The following is a 12,887-nucleotide window of genomic DNA, read 5'->3' on the forward strand; positions in this document are numbered from 1 at the left end:
TAAAATAGTACAGATATATATTTATGAAGATATTATATGACAAGGTAATTAAATCAAAAAGTTTTCGATAAAAATTCTGGAAGGAAGTTTAATTTTATTATTAATTATGAGAGATAGTTGACCGTGGATGATAAATGAGGAGAAGATGGTTGGGGGTGCGGTCAATGAAACACAAATAAGTATGACTAACTTATTTTAATGTGCCGACGTTTCGGCTAGAGTTTCTAGCCTTCTTCAGGGCTGCTCCCTGAAAAGTTAAGCACCTAATGCTCCTAATGGATTAGGTGCTTAACTTTTCAGCGAGCAGCCCTGAAGAAGGCTAGAAACTCTAGCCGAAACGTCGGCACATTAAAATAAGTTAGTCATACTTATTTGTGTTTCATTGACCGCACCCACAACCATCTTCTCCTCATTTAATTTTATTAGGTTATGTAGTACTAATTATAGGAATTTGGATCATCTACAACCTACATTACTGATATTTATGTTTCCTTTCATCTCCCCTATCTTTATTTTCTTCTTTTTATAATGAAAATCTAATGTAATATCTGAAAAAATTCTAAATAAAAATATTGTGTGGATATCGATGTTTGTTTCTTCCTTTGTCTACCAACCATTTGTACAAGTCAGATTTGTGGCAAGTGGCAAACCTGTAGATCCTGCATTATACCTAACCAAACTTTCATTATGTTCAGTAGGTCATTAGGATGAGGCCATCCTAATTAGGAGTGGCGGAATATAAATTTAAATTATTCATTCAGAATCCCCTTAAAGTTTCCTGATTAATTTAATGTCTTGCTTTAGCTTGAAGTTATAGTATGAAATGGCCTCCTGAATGACATAGCAAGAGTTGCTCAAGGTAGTTTTAATTATCTGACTAAGCCAGTTGTAAAATATCGTTTTTTTTATATCCTCCTCCAAGTGTTTTTATCTTTTCATGGAAGTATTAGTTTTTTTGAAGAGTGAAGAAATTGTGGCCTATCCCATGTTGCTTATTTTTTTCAAGTTATATAGATTCTCTTAACTTTGTTAAAGGTGCCTCTACCCGTTTGCCAAACAATGAGAATTTCACTCATGTGCAAGCATGTAGCTGAGTTATTTGGCTTGGCTGGTATAAGTTGGTTTAAATTTGGGGCCGACCTGTTGAGTGTCACAAAAATAATAGTACAAGAGCCGGGGGAAAAAAATCCAATTTTTATAATTGCTAGTCAAAACTGATGAGTCTGCCAAGTATAGGTAGGGAGAATAAAACATAGCGACTGTTTCAAAACCTTAAAAAAACATTAATTTTTCATTCAGAGCTCTATATCTTAAAAACTATCAACAACACTTGAAAATCTAAAAAGAACATTTTTTAAAGAAGAGTAAATTTGCTGAAATATTAGCCCTAATAGATGTCCAATAGTTCTCGAGATATTGCCTTTTAAAAAGCTACATTTCATAAAAATTTACCGAAATATCAGTAATTAATTAATTTATTTTGAGAAATCTATATCTCAGGAACTATGTGCTGTACAAATGTCCATTAGCTATCAAATTAAAGCTAGTTTAATGTACTATCAAGTAGTTAATAACCTTTACCTTCGTAGGAATAGTAGTTTTCATGACATTTACTAAAATAAATTGATTTATAGTTGTTGGGACAAGAAGTTTGATTTATGAAAAACTTTATTTCAGAAACCATTGGACCTACCGATGTCTCCCAGCACTCAAATTAAAGTTAGTTAAAATTACTAAATAGTTAATAATGCTTATCTTTGTAGGAGTTGTAGTTTTTATGATAATTGATGAAATAAACTCACAAAATGTTAATTTCTATTTTGTCGTATAAAATGTTGGATTTTTGAAAAATATATCTCTAGATCCATAAGACGCACATATGTCTGCCAACACTCAAAATAAATGAAATCTAACTTACAATAAAGTAGTTTATGACACTTATCTTTGTAGGGGTAGTAGTTTTTATGATATTCACATATGAATATAAATTTGACAAATGAAAATTTGTCGGAAGAATTATAAATCAATTTATTTTAGCAAATTTAATTAAAACTACTATTCCTACGAAGATACAGGTCATAAACTTCTTTATAGTCCATTAAACTAGCTTTGATTTAAGTGGCAATAGACATCTGTATGTCACGTAGTTCCTGAGATATAGATTTCTTAAAATAACTAACTACCGATATTTCAGTACGTTCCATACATTTTTATGGAATGTGGCTTTTAAAAAGCCATATCTCTAGAATTATTGAACGTAAATAGCTCTATTAGGGCTAACATTTCAGCAAATTTACTCTTCTTTAAAAAATGTTCTTTTAGATTTTCTATTGTTGTTGGTAGTTTTTAAGATATAGAGCTCCGAACAAAAAATTAATTATTTTTAACGTTTTGAAACAGCCGCCATTTTTATTCCCCCTACCTATACTTGGCAGACTCATCAATTTTGATTATTAATTATACATAGTTTTCATTAATGTAATCAAAATTGGGGTGAAACAAGTGACTTTTTTCTCCTCTTGGGCTCTTGTACTAAAAGTGCACTTGCTTCCACATGTTTGTTTTCAGTTTGCACTGTCAACAAATAATATTTGTGCTCTGTATTTTAATTCATTAAGGAATCCCCCCCCCCTCACCTTCAAATTCAATAATTAACTCCATTTTAAAATTTTATCGATTCAGTGTAAATACGTTGTTTCAAATCTTGTTAATTAATTTTAGCAGTTTATTTTTGAATTAACATAGCACTAATATATATTTATGAAGACATTATATGTCAAGGTAATTAAATTAAAATGTTTCTGATAAAAATTCTAGAAAGAAGGTTGAATTTATAGGTTATGTAGCACTAATTATATGAATTTTAACGCATAGCAACCGTGTAGATGAAGCATAATGACTTGCTTAAGCTTGAAGTTAATATATTTGCAATAGTCTATGTATACAGAACTCGACAGCCTCCTGAATGACATAGCAATATTTGCTCAATGTATTTTTAATTAACTGACTAAGCCAGTTGCAAAATATCGATTTTTTTATCCTCTTTTAAATGTCTTTATCTTTTCATGGAAATATTAGTTTTTTTGAACTGTGAAGTGAAGTGTCCTATGCCATGTTGCTTATTTATTTTTTTAAGTTATATACATTCTCTTAAAATGGCAATTTTATTTTTCTCTAATTTGGTTATTATTAATTCAATACTTGAGAATAGTTGCTTCAAAGGTGCTAAGCAATGTGAAATTAGACCATGCGCAAGCGAATGGATGGGCTATTTGGCTTGGCTGGTACAAGTTGGCTTGAGTTTGTGGCCGACCCGTTGAGAGTCAGTCAAGGCGGAGATCCACATGTTGGCCGCTCGCCCCGAATCGGAGGCTTGTACAAATGCTCAGTAAACAAAGAGCGGACCATCCAAATGTCAGTGTTTTTCAGAGAGGCAAGCATGGCGGACGTACAAGTGGTTTCAGCCATTGCACTGGGATATATTATTTTAATTACAAAGAAAATGAAAGGAGATTAAATATTAAACTTATCATAAAAAGTAGCATTATAAAAAGTACCAACAAACACCTTTAACCTAACAGCTCTCAGTTGCAACTAAACAAAGAACAATAGGGGAGATGGTACACAAGCGCTCTCACAAACCCCTTTGATCTGTCTCCAAAAAACCGACTCTCGACGGATCGGCAACCAGCTTAGGCCAACTCGTACCAGCCAAGGTCCCCCATCCACATGTTCGCCACGGCTTGCCCAACATTTAGAGGCCCCTTTACATTACATAGCAGATTGTGGCCGGTATGCGTCACTAAGATATAGGCTTCTAGGCTCTGATAGAATCTTAGAAAATGAGGCTTCCTCCATAGAATGGGCGCCCTTTTAAATTTCATTAGAAAGTCAAGAAGGTTCGATATAGAGGAATAACATATATAAAAGAGCCATTCCATTGGTCTGCCTTGGGGGTGGCAAAAAGAACCAGTAGGCCCATTTGCCAGACTTGTTCCCCCATCATTACCAGTACCTGTACCTGTATATACTATTCCTATTAACTCTTACAGCTACTTATCTATAATCTACTTCGCCGATATTTACAGTTTCATTAATTTTACCTTTTTTTATTTTGTTCGTTTTAATAATGAAAATTGTGTAAATCGAAGACAATATCTGGACATTAATACGACACCTACCAAGCACGCCTTTCTGGAACACAAACATGTGGATAACGACGTTTGTTGATTTCTTTATTTATCAAGGATTTGTTGGCATTTTCTATTTGCGGCAAGTAGCAAACGTATTGATCCGAAGTTTGCGAAGAAAATTAGTTAAAAAAATAAATATTTAAATGAATTGTTGGAGATAAGGTGCCTCTACACGTTTGCTAAACAATGGCGAATTCGGGCATACGCTAGCGGGATATTTGGATTAGCTGGTAAGAGTTGGCCTAAATTTGCGGCTGTTTTTGGTCACAAATCAAAGGGCGCTTGTGCTGCAGCCACACGTTTGATTCAGTTTGAATTGCTTCAGAACTGCCGATAGATGAATATTTGTTTCAGATCTTGTTAATTAACTTTCGCAGTTTATTTTTTATTTAACATAGCACTAATACCTATTCATGAAAACATTATGTGTCTAGGTAATTAAATCAATGAGTTTCTGATAATAATTCTAGTACGAAGGTTAGATTTATAGGTTATGTAGTACTATTTATTGGAATTTGTATCATCTACAACCTACATTGCTCATATTTACGTTTCCATTTTATTTTTCTTATCTTTATTCTGTGACTTTTTATAGTAAAAATAGATTAAATCGAATGTTATAGCCGAAAAAATTCAAAAGAAAAATAAGCATATGGACGTTTGTTTCTTTCTTTATTTACCAAGCATTTGTACAAGTCCAAGCATTGGTGGCAAGTGGAAAACGTGTTGTTCCATTATTAAAGAATTGAGGAAATTCGTACAAAATTTATTTCCTCTAGATGATTTGAACTGATCGACAGATAAACATTGAGATATACACACTCCCGATCTGCAAACTAGAATGCGCTGAATTGGTGTTTCATCAGCTGTGACTCAGCGCCACGTATGCTCGGTAGTCGATGGGTGGGGGAATGGGGTGACTCCACTTGCAACGAGCTAAAATTAGAATGAATTATTTCCGTCATTGAAAAATTCATAGCGGTTTTGAAAATGTTAAAAATTTACGCAAATAACTAATATTCTGCAATTTTTTATGTTAAGAAATTTTATTTACAGCTTTGAGACTTTATGTTTTTATTTTTTAATTTATTTATTGATATTTACAACTGTACATAAATACATCAAGTAAACTTGAGGAAATCTTAGTGGTATGGTACAAGCATGTAGAGAAACTACCCATTGGTAGCACCCTAAAAACTTTTTTACAATATAAGGTCTCGAAGCCATCTTCTTTTCAGACGCCTCGGAGGATTGTTCGGAATAAAAGAGGAAGCAAGATTAGAAACTAAGAGGTTTGAGTGGTTAGAGAGTTTATAATGGAAGGATTGATATCTGGTTCGGGCTAGATCGGTTACAAATGGAACTTTGTGGATGATAGACTTTATTTATTCATTTTTTTGTGACGTAAACATAACGCCGGATTTACATTTTTGTCACTTACCTCAAATCCAAAACCTGGTAAACAAAGAAAGCAAAAACATCGCTATCCTCTTTGGTTTTGTTTTTTTGAATTTTTTCGGCTATAACACTATTTTTATTACATAAAGGAACAAAATAGAGAGAGAGAGAGAGAGAGAGAGAGAGAGAGAGAGAGAGAGAGAGAGAGAGAAATGCTTTATTCGGCCATGCTGCCCAAATTCATTAGGTTGCTACATCACACAGCATACCAATCAATCCATGATCTGACATATACACAATATATATATTCGCATGTTATAACAAACTTTTCCCTCACAATTAATACCAGTCTGCAAATACTAAATACAATACTGACTACAATTTATTTAATTTATTCATTTATTTAATTTCATAATTCATCTTTATTTAATTTCATTCATTTTACTTTTGTTTTCTTTCTTTACTTGACAGATCTATTCTCCCTCTCTCATTCTCTCAGACCTCCCATTTCCAGTGATCCGCTATCCATGGTCGTTCCGTTAAACAAATTTATAATAATAATAAATAAATAAATTAAGGGAATACATAAATTAAAACACTGTGAATAACCTCAGAGCTACTTCCCAGCAGGTGATGATGGATGATCCCTTTCAGACGGAAGGGCCTTACACGCCCATCTTATACGCCGCAATGCTATAGCTTGAATTATATTTACCGGGTGTAGGTCCCTTAATTCAGCTTTGTGTAATTTTCTAAATTCTCCCGTTAGTTCTTCCTTTTCGGTCCGAATATTTTGCGTAACATTTTATTTTCGAAAACCTTAAGTCGCTGTTCATCCCTTAGTGTAAAAGGCCACGTCTCGCAACCATAAACAGTGGGAAGGAGCTTTTTTTATTTGAATAAATAAACAGTGACAAACAAAGATATGGAGCTGAAATGAAAAATTTTTTTTTTCATTAAAACAATGCTAACCAAACACAGACGTGTGGTTGCAACACAAGCGCCCTTTGTTCAACTTGTACCAGCCTAATCAACTGACCCATTTACACGCTTGTGCATGCTCAAATTTACCATCGTTTGGCAAACGTTTATATGTATGTACCTTTAAAAACAGAGAAAGAACCTTTAGACCGAGTTGCCCAGAAGGGGTTGATGGCAAGTTGCAGCATCAACATTTTAGGATACAATAAACAATAGAAATTTTTTATGATGGTTGATTTCTATATCCCTTTCTTATGTAAGGGGCTTTCGATCTAAGGAACTAGGGGAAAAAATACTAAAGCACCTATACCTGTCCTACAGTAACAAAGGACAAAATATGCGGGTCCATTTTTTATTGTACAAGTGAGGAGGTTATACGCCATCATCTTTGGGAGGGCATTCCTGTATCAAACATCCTCTTAACTCCCAAAACCGTCGAATTGGACTTGTCAACATTATAGTACAAGAACCGGAGAGAAAAAGAAGTAAGTTATTTCACCCAAATTTTGTATTACTTTAATGTAAACTACTTATTATTATTAATTACTATTTAAAATTGATGTGTCTGCCAAGCATTAGTAGAAGGAATAATAAATGGCGGCTGTTTCAAAACGTTAAACAAAATTAAATTTTCTTTCGGAGCTCTACATTTTTAAATCCAACAACAACAGTAGAAAACCTTAGAGGACATCATTTAAAGTAGAGTAAATTGATAGATATGAGTCCTAATAGTCCTTTTATTTCCCTCTTGTACTGTAGGGGTATTACTGTTCTTTAGTTTAAAATGTTAACTAGAAATCAATTTATTTTCGAAAATATTATGTTATCAACTACTATTCCTACAAAGATAAATGTTTAACTAATGATTCTTAATCTATCATAGCCTATAATAGATTATGTGTCAGTTAGATGTTAATTTTATCAGTATGGCTGTATTAATAGTGTTTTCGGGTTGGCTTAAACCATAACGAATTGGCTTTGACAGTTGTTTTGTTTCTTTCCTAAATTTTGGTTTCTCAAATCTCATATTATAGGGTTATTTGTGATCCTTAACATGTTAAAATTTGTTGTGCATACTAATCTAAATAGTCTATGGAACCATTTTTCCTTCTTTTAGTATGTTAAAACGATACATTATTTACAAGGGGTATTCATGATGTGCTAAACGTAAAAGGTGTTTTTGGTAGTTTTAAAGATATATTTTCCTTACTTTAAAATACAAAGTTTTTCGAATATTACCGCACATACTGGGTAAACGGTCTAAACTTCCAATCCATTACAAAAGACTGATCTACATGACTGTAATAAGGCCAATCTGGACATACGGAGTTGAGCTTTGGGGCTCCACTAAACCCTCGAATTCCTATCTTATCGATTCCTTACAATCCAAACTTCTTCGTAAAATCCTCAATGCTCCTTACTTTGTCGCAAAATAAAATCATCCATAAAGACCTTAATGTTACATATGTAACCGATCTAGCCCGAACCAGATACCATTCCATTATAAAAAATGCTGTATAAATAGTGTTTTCGGGTTGGCTTAAACCATAACGAATTGGCTTTGACAGTTGTATTGTTGCTTTCCTAAATTTTGGTTTCTGTGACTTATGTGGTTTCTCAAATCTCATATTATAGGGTTATTTGTGATCTTTAACATGTTAAAATTTGTTCTGCATACCTACCTAAATAGTTCCTTATTGTGCATACTAATGTAAATAGTCTATGGAATTGTTTTTCTTTCTTTTAGGATGTTAAAACGATACAACATTTACAAGGGGTATTCATGATGTGCTAAATGTAAAAGGTGTTTTTGGTAGTTTTAAAGATATAGAGCTCCGAAGGAAAAATTTATTTGTTTTACATTAGCAGGTCAGCACTCTAATGACATTTTACATTAGCAGGTCTCGATGGCATCTTCTTTTCAGGCTGCAAGAGGATGCAAGGTTAGAAAGGGGAGTTTGAGTGGTTAGGGAGTTCATAATGGAAGGAATGACATCTGGTTAGGGCTAGATCGGTTACATAGGGAACATTAAGGTCTTTTTGTATTAATTAAAAATATAAATATGTAATATGGACGTTTTACTTCGCTCATTGCCACCAGAGGTAACTAGGTAAGGAAGTGTGGTCGGATTCAATTTTCTATTATTTGGTTTTTAAGAAATGTTTATTGTCAGTGAATAATGATCCTTCCATTGTATCCCAATCCCACATCACCACCCTCGAAGAATGGTGCCAAAACTGGAGGATTAAAATAAATTACAATAAATCCCATCAAATCACATTTACCCTTCGTCTTGCCCTACAGTATCTTTTAATAATACCCCACTTATTCCTGTTGAACAGATTCGTTACTTAGGACTAAATTTGTACAAACGGCTCCTCAAATTGGCAAATGGAATCCTCATACAAGACTGAAAAGACAGGAAACTGCTCGTCGATTCGGACTATTACAACATTTACTTGACAAATGGTCCAAACTTCCAATCCATTACAAAAGACTGATCTACATGACTATTATAAGGCCTATTTGGCCATACGGAGTTGAGCAATGGGGCTCCACTAAACCATCTAATTCCTCTCGAATCCAATCCTTACAGTCAAAAATCCTTCGTAAAATCCTTAATGCTCCTTACTTTGTCACAAATCAAATCATCCATCAGGACCTCAATGTCCCCTATGTTGCCGATTTGGCCAGAACCAGATACCAATCCTTCCATAATAAACTTCTCAACCACCCAAACCAACTCGTTTCTAACCTGGCTTCTCCTTCACTACAAAATAATCCTTCCTAGGCGTCTGAAAAGAAGATGGCCTCGAGATCTTCTCCTTTAGAAATGTTTTTGGTGTTCTATCAATGGGTAGATTCTCCACATGTTTTTATCATGTCATAATATCACTTACAGCAAATTTACTTGATTTGTATATATGTATACAGTTTTAAATATCAATAAATAAATTATTAAGAAAAAAAGAAATGTTTAAGTTTCTACCTGAGTCTAAAAAATCGCATTTTTCATTAAAATAATAAAAAATTGGGGTGAAATAACCGAATTATTTTTCGGTTGTGATATTGGTATGAACTATGAGAAATTGTTTCTGATTTCACTTGAGATCTGAAATATCCTTCTTCTATTAAAGCAAAGTTTATTATTAACGAAGGAAGGTTTTGGTTAACACTCGGTTTATAGATTCAAAATTTAATTGTTAGAAAAAAACATTTTTGTTGACCTGCGCAATGTTTGTTTCGGCAACCACGCCTCAGATGATGCCATTCATGTGAAGCACATCCTCTCGAATGTGCTCTAGACGTGACCTTGACTCAGTTTTGCGATGTTCTGAATAGAGGTCACAACGTGCTATGGTTCCTACGCGCTGTGCAATATACTCAGTTCTGGAGAACTGAACTTGCTATACCATCTTATTAAAATTAATGAAGGAATGGACAATTAGGACTCCAAGACAGATAACAGCGGTTACAGGATAAGGATGACTGTTAGATATTACAACGAATGATCTTGGGCCACAGTCAGCTGAGCGATCCCCTCTTTTCCTCTTCAGTCTATCGGCAACCATTCAGTCATCTCTCTCCTTAGTGAGTGATCCTTCTATCTCTCAGTCTCGTTATCATTGGTATGTACACACGTATTTATTTTATCTTAACATACATATAACATGTGAAAATGTCACCATAGGTATGCCTATTCCATTATCTATGTAATATGAATGTATTTATTATTATTGTTCAGAAATAATATAATATATGCATACGAAATTTAAATTTAAAAGGTGCCAAGGTATAAATAGTTTCTTAGTTGAATGAGTGACAAGGTGTGACTACTATTCGTGTGATTGGCTATTTTGAAATCATTTATTGTTTTCATTAATGTTATTTTGGACTACGAATTGGACACACTCGACTATCCAAAGAATACTTACTGTCAGGAACATCTATACCAACATGTAGACAGTGTAGTGTACCACTAACTGTTAAACACATTCTGACTGACTGCAAGCATTTGAAAGACACTTGATTACCATTTGGCAACTTTATTAAACAATAATTTCCCTAAAATTACGGAAATAGTTGATTACTTTATGAAGACCAATATGTTTGAATACATATGACTAATATGATTTATTTACATCTTTATCACGTTGATTAATGTCACTTGCTGTAATCGAATAAAAATATATATTTTTTAGTACAAGTATAATAATATTAGGAATGTCCCGAGAAGTCAGCCAGTATGCATTGCGAACATCACCATCGCTGTGGATTTCCTTATGTTATATTTAAAAAATATGTTATTTTAAATAATTTTTTCGGTTTAACATTATTTATTTGATCGTAGATTAAATATAGTAAAATTCTGTGTAATATTTAATACAGCACCATAAAATACTGATAATATAATAAAGATTTGGTGAATCCAAAGGTTCGATGGCGATGCCACGAATCATTTTCTGTGTGAACGTGAACCTCCAAACCCAAATCTACCAATCCTCCCATCTATGTTTCGGTCTAGACCTCGGACGTCTACCCGTCGGTTCAGTGTTTATTAATATTTTAGGAATCTGTTCGTTACTTGTAAGTCCCACAACCTTACATGCTCATCCTATTCGCCGGATTGCTATAACCTGAATCCTGAAGGAAAATTAAGAAAAGAATAGAGAAGGAGAAGGGGGTAGGAGAAAGATAGGAAAATAGAGAATAAAACGAAGAAATCACCTGCTAGCAGGAAATCGGAAAGCCGAGTGAGCCCGGTACTGCGTTTGGCAAAGCTTAGAGTTAAAAGAGTTCGTTATAAAGATGACGAGATTACTGGAAGGTGAGAATAAGCTATACGTGGGTAAAAAAAAAAGTAGAAAATATTAAATAGAGAAAAGTATATAAGAGAGTGATGACAAATGGTTTTAGAAAATATATATGTATATATAGTTGACCGTAAAGATTTAAATATAAGAAGATAGTCAGGGTTGCGGTCAAAAAAAGAACAAATAGTATAAAACTATTTTAATGTCCGACGTTTCGCCCCACTTTGCAGGGCTTCATTAGGGGTAAAAAGATACATAAAAAAAAAGAATACTGGGAATATTACAACAATAAGATACAATAAGGTAATTTAAGCTAGAATAAATATTATGTAAAAATAAAGTGATAAGAAATTACACCTAAATAAAAGGAAGGAAGACATAAAATAGCATCAGTATAAAATAAACTTGAATAAACAATGATAAGAATAAAAATTAAGTAACAATGGCAAGAGTAATTTTTTTTTTTTAAATACGTAAAATATACAGTTAAAAAAGTACAATAGATGTACATAAAACAAAAACAATACGGGAAAAAAGAAGAAGAAAAAGAAAGTAGAGATTAAGTAAACGTCTTGAAAGAATAAATATAAATAAAAATAATAATAATGATATCATGGTTTTAGAAAATATTTAAAAACTGTAAAAAGATGAAAACGTATAAGAGGGTGACGACAAATATTTTAGAAGAAGTTAAAAAATACGCTACAAAGATTGCAAAAAAAATTAATAAATACATTTTAAAAATAATAATAAAACTTTTTTTTTTAAGAATTTATTTATTGTTATTTACAACTACATACCCATATATACAACAAGTAAATTTGCCGTAGGTGACATAGAGACATGATACAAACATGTGGAGAATCTACCCACTGATAGAACTCCAATAACATTTCTAGAGGAGAAGATCTATAATCCGGGAACAGCTGTTCATGAATGGAAACTTTTTATGAACATGAATACATTTAATGAATGAAGAACATACCGTATTATACTTCAATAGCTAATAAAATATGGCATTATGATATCAATCCATTCATTAAATGATATTCTCCATCTCAAATATCTTATGCACTTAGGCATTATAAATATATCGACGGTATTATCAAGGATTTATTTAATAAAATAATAATGGGAATGTGAAAAGTTGATTCACATAACATTATGTAATCTGTGTAATAAATGAATAACTTATATTCCCAGATATTTATAGCGGCACGTGTTCAACACGACATTTTGTTAAATAAGCTGACAGATAATAATAAATAATTAATAAACTTTGACACGAATTATTAAATACACTTCTCTATTTTCTTTTTTTTTTTTTTTTTTTTTTTTATAAAAATATATGCAACAAGTAAATTTGCTGTAGGTGACATAATAACATGATACAAACATGTGAAGAATCTACCCACTGATAGAACTCCAATAACATTTCTAGAAGAGAAGATCTAGAGGCCATCTTCTTTTCAGACGCCTAGGAGGATTATTAGGTAATGA

The 12,887-nt window shown here is 32.8% G+C and overlaps 1 protein-coding gene across 1 annotated transcript in view; it reads left to right on the plus strand.

Moving 5' to 3' along the window:
* The first annotated feature begins 10,067 nt into the window (after positions 1 to 10,067).
* The window catches only part of LOC106683780 (choline-phosphate cytidylyltransferase A), a 180,694-nt gene continuing 177,874 nt past the window's right edge, over positions 10,068 to 12,887 (plus strand). The window contains exon 1 of the mRNA XM_014425470.2: positions 10,068 to 10,202. The gene's annotated coding sequence lies outside the window, so the exon portion shown is untranslated. The remainder of the gene's footprint in view (positions 10,203 to 12,887) is intronic.

The sequence above is a fragment of the Halyomorpha halys genome, unplaced genomic scaffold, assembly GCF_000696795.3.
Source record: "Halyomorpha halys isolate HHAL.00 unplaced genomic scaffold, Hhal_1.1 Scaffold517.1, whole genome shotgun sequence".
Classification (NCBI taxonomy): Eukaryota; Metazoa; Arthropoda; class Insecta; order Hemiptera; family Pentatomidae; genus Halyomorpha; species Halyomorpha halys.